Raw genomic sequence first — 11,066 nt, 5'->3', positions numbered from 1 at the left:
TAAATTTGAAGCAGGGTGGAGATGATAGCTGCTGGAGGCAATGCGGACAGCTAGGTACATGGACATCCATCCTCTGGCATTGCTCCAAGGTATAACAATTCTGAATGGATGCCCCTGGAGAAAATTAATGAGATGTACGAAACGGACCTACCCGGGCTTCCCAGCTACATCTTCTTGGGCCTACCCAACGCACTAACATACCCTCTACGATTGGCGAAGGGAGGGCTATCACTCTTGCCCTCTGTGTAGCCAAAGAAGTCATACTGTCCATGTGGGGCACAGATGGGACGCCGACGTGGCTGGATTGGCAGCATAAACCTTGGGAGCTCCTTGGCGTGGAGAAGATGACGGTGATTAGTGGACTGCAAATTGCCGCAATTTGATAATACTTGGGGGCCTAGTATAGAGTTTCTAACTCACAAATTAAGGGAACTATCTTGTCCAGCCTACCTGCAGGTACTTCGCCTAACACAACGGTGCTGACTGAGGTGTGGAATTAGTGACTTAACCTGGCTTCTCTGTCCCAAGCCTGAACAACATGCATTTCCTAACAACGGGAGTTGTTGGTGCATCAATCAATCAATCAATCAATCAATACATTTGTAAAGCGTGCTACTCACCCGTGAGTGTATCAAGGCGCTGAAGGGAGGGGGGGGGTGAAGCTACTGCTCGAATAACCACGTCTTGAGGTGTCTCCTGAAGGTGAGATGGTCCTGGGTCAGTCGTAGGTGTGCGGGGAGGGAGTATCCCTACCCTTCCTCCCTTGACATCCTTGTTTACCTTCCCTCCTCTCATGCTAGGCTGCCCTGCCCTACTGATTATCCCTTCTCCCTGGTTAACCCACCGCTCCCGTTGGTGCACCTCACTGGCCATCAGATGTAGGTGAGGAGATTGCTATGCATCGTTTATTCTCAACAAAACAGATTTAAACCTAAAATATTACTCAAAGTGTTATACTAGAGGTATAAAAAACACGTAAGTACACAAAAAAGAATGGAAATGCCATACATAGGCAAAACAAAAACATGGCAGCTATGTAGGTTACATCCAATCATGAAACATTTAAAATATGCAACTTATTAATAATGGAAGAAGTAAGAATGCACTTAACGTGGCTGCAGAGCAGCAAAGAAGAGGAGGGTTTCTTTCGGACATGACGACGTGTATGAACTACTTAATGTTGATTGGTCGTAGTCGTACTACTGTGCTCTTGGAATGTGTAGTTTCTTTGTATTCATAAGTATTGCAGATTTTGCCATAAATTTTAATTTTTTGATATATGTGATATCTGGCTGCTGTGAAGAGGAGGCTGCATAATCTGAAGCCTTTAAATCCTAACATAGACTAACTAATCCTTGAATAATAGATATCACGATAACATGTAATTTAGAGATACTACAACTTGTTCAAAAAAGGTCCACGTACTTCTTATATTGCCTAGAGGTTTTGTTCAATAAAGTCAGCCGCTGTCATGTGCAAAATCAATCATCATAATTCCGCCGCTGTGAAGTTTAGGCCTGCTCTTGTGCCGTTAGGTGGCGCCAGAGAGGCGCAGAGCTCCTCAAGGCACGCTGGTTCATCCTTCTCTGAGGCTCTCTAATGAGAAGGGACTGGGCTCGGGTTTCCGGCTGCGCTCGGCTTTCCCCGCTGTCGCTCGGTTCTCCATGGCTCCGCTCTGCCTCCTCTTCCAGCTCCAGGATAAGAGTCGCAGCGGGAGAGGCGGAGTGTGAGTGCGGCTGGCTCCTGTGGCCGGCGGAGGAGCGGGGCTGGACAGCCGGCACTGTGGAGCGGGGAGGCTGCTTGCGGGAGCATTGGAGCCGGTGCCCCTTGCTCGCTGGAGAATGGGCATCAGTAGCAGATGAGACCTCCTGGGTCCCAGGCAACTCCCACTTGTGCACGCTCTCCAGGTAACCGGTATGTATCCGCAATTAATAAGAGATTATTTTGGGCATCTTATTTTACAGTCATTTCAAATTTTACAGCAACAGAACTGCAGAATTGTTTTCCTGTTTGTAGACAAAATGTCTATGAGAACTAAGTGCAAAGCTCCAATAAGCAAATGTGTGAAATTGTACAAGAGCGCTTCAGCGCCTCGTCAGGGATAATAGGCGCTTCATAAAAACAAATTACAATTACAGTTCACCACAAAAATAGCATCCATACATGTTTTGCAAAGATCGACACAGGATTTTTAGTTCCTTGTGAAAAAGGAAAGTGTGTATCCGAGGAAAGTGCACATACACAAGTCTTTGAAAAAGCATGTCAAATTCATTGGGGAAAAAAATCACTTTTGAAATACTTGTATTTTTGGGAATTGTTTCGAATGGTGTTCGGTTTTCTTCTGAAAGGTGCCAAGGTGTCTTTGAAAGATGACGAGATTGTTTAGAAGAATGTAAACATAATTATTTAGAGAGTTGAAGTTTTTTTAAGTTTATGGAATACTGTAAAAGTGTACATAGGTCTTGAAAAAGTATGCTGACGTTTATCCAGAGAAGTATAGGGGGTTCTTTTCAAATCAACATTCCAGATATTGTTAGAGAAATACTTAAAATGACTTTGAGGACAGCGAACACCACGCAAAATACTGTATTTGTTGACAGGAATCTGTGTAAGAGGCAAGAGATACATTGCAAATAAAATGTTGAAAATGCTGAGGAAAAAAATTACGGGGGGAAGGTACTACAAACAGTGATCGGCTTAGTAAATGTGCTGTCCAAGTTAAACTCTCATATTTGTACCATCAGTCATTTGCTCAAAACATGTTGACAAACTGGCCATTGGTGTCTGGATGACAATTGACATTCCAACCGTAAATGGTATTTTTAGCATTGCATGGGGTACATTTTGGAGAGAGACAAAGGCGTCATGCAGTCTCATTTTCCATTCTCTTCATAATAATAAATACATATAATTCGTTAGGAGTCAGCACTTGAGGAAAGGGTGAAGGGCGGGCCCTATTTTGAACGGGGAGAGTTGGTTGGCAGGATGGAGTGTTGGTTGCAGGAAGAACTACCCGTTGCTTGATTTTGTTAATAAAGGGACGTGTGCGCCTTCCAGAAATAGCTGCATGGAGGGGGTGGGGTGGGTCGAGAGGACGGACGTTTTGAGAGAACATTTTGTGAGACGGGCCTCAGCCCACGAGCCCCGCCTCTCCTAATTATGATGGATGGGTTGCATGCGCCCCTTTGCTGTCTGCAGGAACGGAATGGAGTAAATGGCTAAATGTGTCCCCCCCCCCCCCCCCCCCCCCTGAGATTGATGGGGTCGCCTCCGTGATGGGGAGGGCGTCAGACAGGGGCTGGTGCTCACGAGGGGTCAGTGTTATCGCGTGGCTGGGATCGGTGGTGCAGGAGAGCGCGAGCCCTGAGCGCCACGGCTTGTCTGGTTGCCATGGGAGACAGGAGTGTGCTGCTGACAGCACGGGGCTTCCTGCTCAGACCGCGGCAGAGCGGCCTGCAGGGCTGCGCGGTGCTGCTGCTGGGCACGGGGGTCTCACTCCTCACACCACCCGCTGACTGAACCCCGGCCGGCACTGACAGCCTTTGACTTTCACTGACACCAACTAAGTAAACTGCATGGCTAGGTCTGAGCGTGTACTTACCCCTCTGACTCTAAGCGCTATCTTTTGACTCCCACTTTAACCCCTGTCGTAGGCACCTCTAGCCGGTTTCTTCCGCCCCGTGACTCACTGCACCCCTAGACAGCGCTTTAAGTGGAATGAAAAAACCGGGAGCGGGGGGGGGGGGGGGTCTCGCAAAGGGGCGTGGCCAGTGTAATGAAGGGCGTGGCTAAACATCTGTGCTTTAGCATAGTGTGCCCTGACTTGTATTTTGTTGTTTCTGTCATTGCATTCAGATGATGATATTACCAGTAACATCATACCTACAACAAGTCACGACTTTTGGCTTTGTCAATGGTAGTTAGTTGCATAAGATAAATAAGCAGCAACTATGGCTTGTATATAATATTGAAAAAGCTTCCACCTAAAGCCCTGCTGACACCACGACAATGTTGCTGCTGCTAAGTTTCAAAAAGAGAAGGGAAATCCAGAGAGAAAATGACTCTTTAAGGGTGTTCCCTTCCCCTACAACGCTCACCTGGCATGACATCATGCCGTAACTTCTCCACAAGTGAGAAGTGAGCAGTGTGAGCATGCCACATCGATGTGCCTGCTGTCACTGCAGTCCAGGATAAAACCGGACCGCCTGTGCCAGGGCACAAAACGGAGCCCAGTAGAGACCCATTTCGAGGCCCCCTTTAAAAATCTCCTGGTGCTCAGGACCGGGGAGACCCGGCCCACTTAAAGCCCTGCCCCTAGACTCGCCGCCACCACATAACCTTAACCTACGGCTCCTTAACTTTCACTACCAGCTCAACTCTTGCACCACACTTTGGCACTCAGTGTGGGTCTCAGCCACCACAGACTTAAACACCACACCTGACTCTCACGTTTACTCCCTTTACTCTCACTGCCAACCATCACCATAGCCACCACTACAAAACCTCCAATACCAGCCCCGGACTTTTACTTGCACTGCAGATCCTAACATCTACCCCATAATTCACTCTCACTGCCATTTTTATTGCTTTATAAAGTTTTATAAAGCACAAACAAGATCCCGAAGGATATCAGAGCGCTTTACAAAAAAGATGGAAGGAAGGTAATAAATGCAATATCGACATCGGGTACGAATAAAAACAAGAATAAACGCATAATTACATGACGAATGGTTGCAAGGAGAGTAATACAATAAACATGCTGACTACCCTCCATCTTTGTTATTGCCCCAAAGCTGACTATTAAAGTATACCTCGATTTCTGCCGTCACTCAGAGCCCTTACTGTCACCCTAGACCAGTGGTCTGCAAACTTTTAATGCTGCGCCCCTCACCCCGAAAAAACAAAAAATCGGGTAACCCCACAATTTTATCACAATTATTATGCTACAATGGCAATGTTTAAATATGTCTAAACCAATTTAAACATTGTAGTTAAGTTCTGCTGCCCCTTGTACACATCCCACAATAAATTGGCAATGTTTAAATATGTCTAAACATATTTAAACATTGCAGTTAAATTCTGCTGCCCCTTGTACTCATTGCACAATAATTCACAGCCCGCTACTTCTTAATTAGCAAAAAAGTCCACTATATTAAGACAGGTGTATATCATAGATGTCAGGTATACAAACATTGTAAACAACTCAACCTCACTAATACATGAAAATATCTAACCGTTCCCCCACCCTTAACCCCTCCCCTGCTGATGACGGAACCGCTCCATCATCAGCCGCGGTCGCGCTGTGCTGATGACGGAGCGGTTCCGTCATGGCCCGCGCGGCGCAGATTCCGCGCCTGCGCTGAGTGTTCTATTGAGCGGGGCGGGCCATGACGTAACCGCTCCGTCATAAGCACAGCGCAACCAACGCTGGTGACGGAGCGGTTCCGTCACCAGCATGCGCCCGCCGCTCTTCCGCCCCACCCCCTTAGCACTGCGGCGGAATAGCCGCCGCACTGAAGGGGTTAAACTCCACAGCATGTCCCAATCTGACGGTCACCCTCAAACGAACTACACTAGTGTTGTGCAAGGCCCCATCATTTCTCTTCACCTCCCCTGTGTTCGGTCCTCCACCACCCCCCCCGCCCAGGGATGGGTAAGCCCGCTCCAGACTGTCCACCCCCCCCAAAAACCACCTAAATAAAAACAGAAAAATATGCCTGACTTATAGTGGCAAATTACTTTGCTTTTTATGACTTGCTTATACAAATGTTTCATGCAAAAAACCAACGACAAAAAGAGGGCTGGTGGGTCACCTAAATTACTCTGACAAACCTAGGCACTGTCACCGCGAGTGCCTTCCTGCCCAAAAATAGCTATATATAACCTCCTATTAAGTCCAGCCCACATCACCTACCTGCACCTATCGCAATACGTGGCCCGCTCCATTGTGCGAAAACACCCAGGGGGAGACTGGCTCGTGCCATGCTCACCCTGGGTCCCACAATGATCCCAGTCAGAATATAAATGACAAAATATGTTAGTGATGGCCCATTACAAAGTGCCTTACTGCTGTTCATGTTTTTATCACTTAAAACAAAGCATCATGCTTCTCTTGCCCGAGCCTGGCGCCCCCTGAGATCACTTAAGGCGGGGGGCCTTAAGTGATCCCGCCCCCACCCCCTGGTTTCAAGACCTCTGCCCTAGACTTTCATTGCCACTCACAGATTCTTGCTGCCTTCCAGGAGTTCTTACTGTGATGCTGTGAGTCTCACTGCCACCACACAATTCACAGTACCACCTGGTGACCCGTACTGACAAACTGAATATCTCTGCCCCCTCACTCAGTGAGTCACCCCTGACACTCCACTCCCTCAGTCTTACAGTCCCCATAGCAGGAGAATGCCACTTACGATGTGGCACAGGATTACCAGATAGAAAAGCCATTGGCTACATTCTTGAAATGGCTTAGGGAATAATAATTACATGGTGATATTGTTTTCTGCGGCTATCATACCACATAATCTGCACTTTGGGCTGTAAAAAATTACCGTAGGATCTTAAGGAAACGAACGACCATCTAGTGTCCTTATATTTGTTGCTTTGATTGGATTACATACCGGCTCAGATAGAAGAGTTAAATAAATTGCTTAATGGAACACAAGGGTCTGAATACCGTCCTAGTTACAACACATCTTTTGGTCAAGGTTATCGCGTCACAATTTGCGACTTAGTTTCAACATCGCCCTGAAGAAGTCCTGTTTTTCAAGGACGAAACGCGTTGGCTGTTTGTCTTTTAAAAATTACTAAATAAAAAAAAAAAGAAAATAACTTAACCAGTGTACAACGACTGTATGGATCCTTAGAGAACTATTATTCAAAGGACTTTATTGAATATTGTTGCTAAGTGGTGCTTCTCCAACTTTTGTTTGGATTGGGTTACCACTGGGAACAGGGGAGTGCTCTTGGACAGGGGGCACTTTTGGAGATTCGGCACACAAGAATTTAATTTTGCATTTGAATATTCTGATTTGGTGATTGTATTGGATTGGTGCCTGATTGGTTGCTTGCTTGGTCCTCTGTCCTCTTTTGTGTGTTTTAGTCCCCATAGCACTCACCACCACACTGTGAATCTCATGGACACGCCCAGTCTTTTTCACTCACACCTAAGTTTTACTGCAAAACCTTCCCTTTTACAGCAACCCTACGAAAGCCACTGCTTCCCGCTAACCCTAACTATGCCATGCCTTCACGGTCATCCCTTAAACTACACTGTCATCGATTAACTCTTAATTCCCTAACACCACCTCTCCAGAAGCCCTAATCTCTCCCATATCCACTGACTCTGAGAGCCACACCAGCCCCTTTACATAGCTCACTGAATTTCGGTGCTACCTGTAACACTTGTTCATGACTCCCCCACCACTGCATACCTCTCCTGAATGTCATCGCACCTGCCTGACTCTCATACCCAGCATGACCCACTCCAGACTTCCACTACCACCTGAGGAGTCCCACCACGTCCACTGTGTCTTATTGTCACTGCCTGACTCTAGCCGCCATCACTGATTCTCGTTTGAAACCTTATAGCCCAGCCACTCCTTACGACTGTCACCCAGGCATTCTTTGCACCTTCTTTACTCTCACCCCATCTCTTACCCTCACCCTGATTTCTTGACTCTCACTGCATCTCCGACTCTTCACTCTTGTCTGACACTGACAACCATTGATTTACTCCCACCCCAAGCCTCAGGTTCTAACCATCTAGTGCTTAATTTGTAAAAAAAAAAAAAAAAAAAGTGCCAGTGCCTTCGTCAGGAGGCCACTGCAGCTTGCACCACCCATTTCCACTGCCAGTGACAGTACCAACACAACTACTAAAAACCAAACTCCTACGAGCATGAAAATGTAGACTATTCCAGGCCCAAACGCTATAAGAATGGCCTTTAATGTACATTGACTTAATAAACAACTGTTGTGCTCATATCTAAATTACACAAAGAGCGATTTCATGTGGCCAGCCGTCATTCGAGCAGGTGTTGGCAATTAAGTGCCAGTACTGAGCACTGAAAACACTGGCTCAAATTAGGCACTGTAACCACCACTCCGTGGCTTATCCCTTGATCTCTTGATACACATCCCACCCCACAATCTGTCCAGTATCACTTACTCTTCCTTCTGAGTTGGTATCACCAACTCTAGCTATCTTTAACTTTAATCGACCCCCCTGACTCACCATGACTCTCATTGCAAACTAGGACCCTTCCTAAGTATTCCCAAATCATGATTTTGACCTGTTCCCTATTAAAGTCATCTTCATCTTCTGCACAGTTCTTGCTTCCTTGCACTTATCTATCTGTTTACCCATGCACACCTGCTAATATTCAGCACCATCTGCTTCACCTTTTACCCAGCTTTTCCATGCCTCAAAAAACAATGTGATCTGAGGGCAGAAATGTCCTGACGACCACTTGACTTTGTGGATATCTGTTCTGAATAATTTTTTTACTGTTTGTTCTACTTTAACTCAAGTGGACTTTATTTCAGGATTCTGTGGTGTCAAGCATATCAATTAATCAATCAATGCGTATTTGTAAAGAGAAGCTCTTCACGGCAAGGGTATCCAGGCGCTGAGTTGTAGGGCTCAGCCAAAAAGCCAGGTCTTGAGTTTCTTCCTGAAATTCGCCAGGGAGGGTGATGTCAAGAGGTGGAGGTTGTGCCAGGCTTGGCGGTGAGATGGGAGAATGAACCGCCTCCACTGTAGCTTAGACGGATGCATGGTGTCTGTGCGAGGGCGAGGGAGGAGGAGCAAAGGTCTCTGGAGGCTTGGTGGAAGTTCAGGCGGTGGCTGATGTAGGCTGGTCCTTGGTTGTGGAGGGCGTTGTAGGCCTTGAGTAAAGTAGTTGAGGACATCAGCAAATTGGATGGTCCAGCTGTTATTTTCTGCCACAGCACTTTTATATTTCCATTTCCCATCAACCAATAGTCTCAGGCACACACTCTTATTTTATGTTGACATAAAGAACCACTGATATCCAGCAGACTGTGAGCCAAGAAAGGTCAAAGTTCGTTTGCTATCAGTGTACTTTTGAAAGTGGTTGCATCTCGTTCGCCATGGAGGACATCTTTACCTTATCACACGTGAACCTTTAGTTGTGCCGCAGTAAAAAAGAAAGGAGAACCGGAATCACTCAGAAAACATCAATAGATATAATTATTTGTTACAAATGAAATCCCACCTGTATTATTATCGAAGGTACATTTCTAGTGTGGAACAGAGAAAGACTATTGCTGTTCCCCACTGTTAAAGGTTACATGTCTTCTAAAGTTTTATAGACTTGTGCTGTCTGCAATCTGAGAGAGCTTTGATAAGGTCCAGTTAGAAAAGTGCAGGTAGGACATTTACCATAGCAATTACTGTGCAGGTGTCCTATTGCCGGAGTGGGACTAGGACAAAAAAAGGCCCTGGCACCAAAGTGACCCGTATTTGTAAATCAGATAGTTAAAAACAACGGCCCACATTTACAAATGGGACAGTTTTGAACTTGTAAAGCCATGTTGTGTATGTGTTTTGCATGGTATGGGAGACTGCATGCATTTGTGCTCCTTACAGGCAAGTTTTATGGTCATACCAGGGTAATGTACAGTAAACACCGGCCCACCAGACCATACAACCGGCCCACAAACTTCCCAAAAACGGTCCACACTCAAATTAGCCCTTGGGGCGCTGCCTGATTGCCCTACAGGGCAGTCCGACCCTGCCTGTTGCCTTTCCTGCCTCCACATTTGTTTGATGTCCCAAAACGCAGGTGAGAAGAGAGAGTATCACTTTACAGAAAAAGGTAAACCTATTAGGGATCCAGCTACCTGTTCACTGCTGGCTTTGCTCTGTGTGTGTCTGCGTGATCCTTTTCTTGGGCTACAGATGGAGAGGGTGGAACCTTGGCATGCTCACCTGGAGGAAGGGATACTGTATGGTACTGTAGGTATTAAAAGGGTCACGCTGGTTAATATTTTGTATGGCATTCCCAGTCCTCCAGAATACAAAGAACAATAAATAGCCTGAGAATTGCGAAAGGGAGCATGCAACCTGATTATTCTACAATTTACTAATATGTCTTTAAGGAGAACTTTTTTGGAAATAGCTAATTTCCTTAACGTAGCGCCTATAGAATACTTGTGAAATAGCCTACGTGATAGCCTTGCACAGGTGTGTGTGTGGACACTTACATGCGATTTACCCTAATCTGGCGTTCATCACATGCACATAAATGTATGCCCTCTGTCTTAGGGATTTCAGCAACCTTTTAATACTCAGAAATGTGAAAGATGCATGCTCTGAATCTTTGAGGCTTGTTTTCAAAGAAAGGAGCCAGCATAGTGACACACTGCCCAAGGCATTATTAAATTAGTCCTGTTCTGATACAGAATACAGCTGCAGACATCAGGTGTTGTTGGTCCTTTTGGCACGAGAATACAAGTTTGGAAAGAGAATAGTTAGCACTATCTCCTGAAACAGATGGAATTCTAACACCTTGAGCAGAAACAACCAACCTATGCAAAGGATAAATGTATTAGATTGTAATTGCATTTATATAGTGCTTACTACCCCCAACGAGGCATCAAAGCGATTTATAGTGGTTACCATGCTACTCTGGAACCCAAGGTCAGTAGTTAACCCAGTGTTGGTTGTTAGTATTGTTTTTTTATTTGTTATTGAAGTTAGTCTTGTGCTATCAAGAACATTATTCCAAGCATTCACACCAGTTTCTTTGTGGTATATTACATTAATAGAAGTTAGATGAGTTTAATATTGTGTCTTATGAGTTCATGCAAGGTATTGTTAGTGTGAATTGTAGGTAAGAGAAAAATAGGTATTGCTGAATGTGTACTTATGAACAACTGTGTGTAGTTCAGCCCGGAAGAGGCCGTGTAACTTGATTTTATGGCAAGCCCAGAGGCTATCATTATCCATAATATCTTTTAGTGCTGCAGCCATTTAAAACTTAACAGAGCAGACACTAAAATATTAACACATGAACATTACTTTATGTATGTCGTTCTCCAAA

At 45.5% G+C, this 11,066-nt stretch overlaps 1 protein-coding gene across 1 annotated transcript in view; it reads left to right on the top strand.

Annotated features, from left to right (window-relative positions):
- Positions 1–1,649: 1,649 nt before the first annotated feature.
- RADIL (Rap associating with DIL domain) overlaps positions 1,650–11,066 on the top strand; it is a 444,288-nt gene continuing 434,871 nt past the window's right edge. Inside the window, exon 1 of the mRNA XM_078665013.1 lies at positions 1,650–1,914. The gene's annotated coding sequence lies outside the window, so the exon portion shown is untranslated. The remainder of the gene's footprint in view (positions 1,915–11,066) is intronic.

This window comes from Lissotriton helveticus, chromosome 10 (genome assembly GCF_964261635.1).
Source record: "Lissotriton helveticus chromosome 10, aLisHel1.1, whole genome shotgun sequence".
NCBI lineage: Eukaryota > Metazoa > Chordata > Amphibia > Caudata > Salamandridae > Lissotriton > Lissotriton helveticus.
The sequence above is the reverse complement of the archived record's forward strand: the minus strand, read 5'-3'. Positions and strand labels throughout refer to the sequence as shown.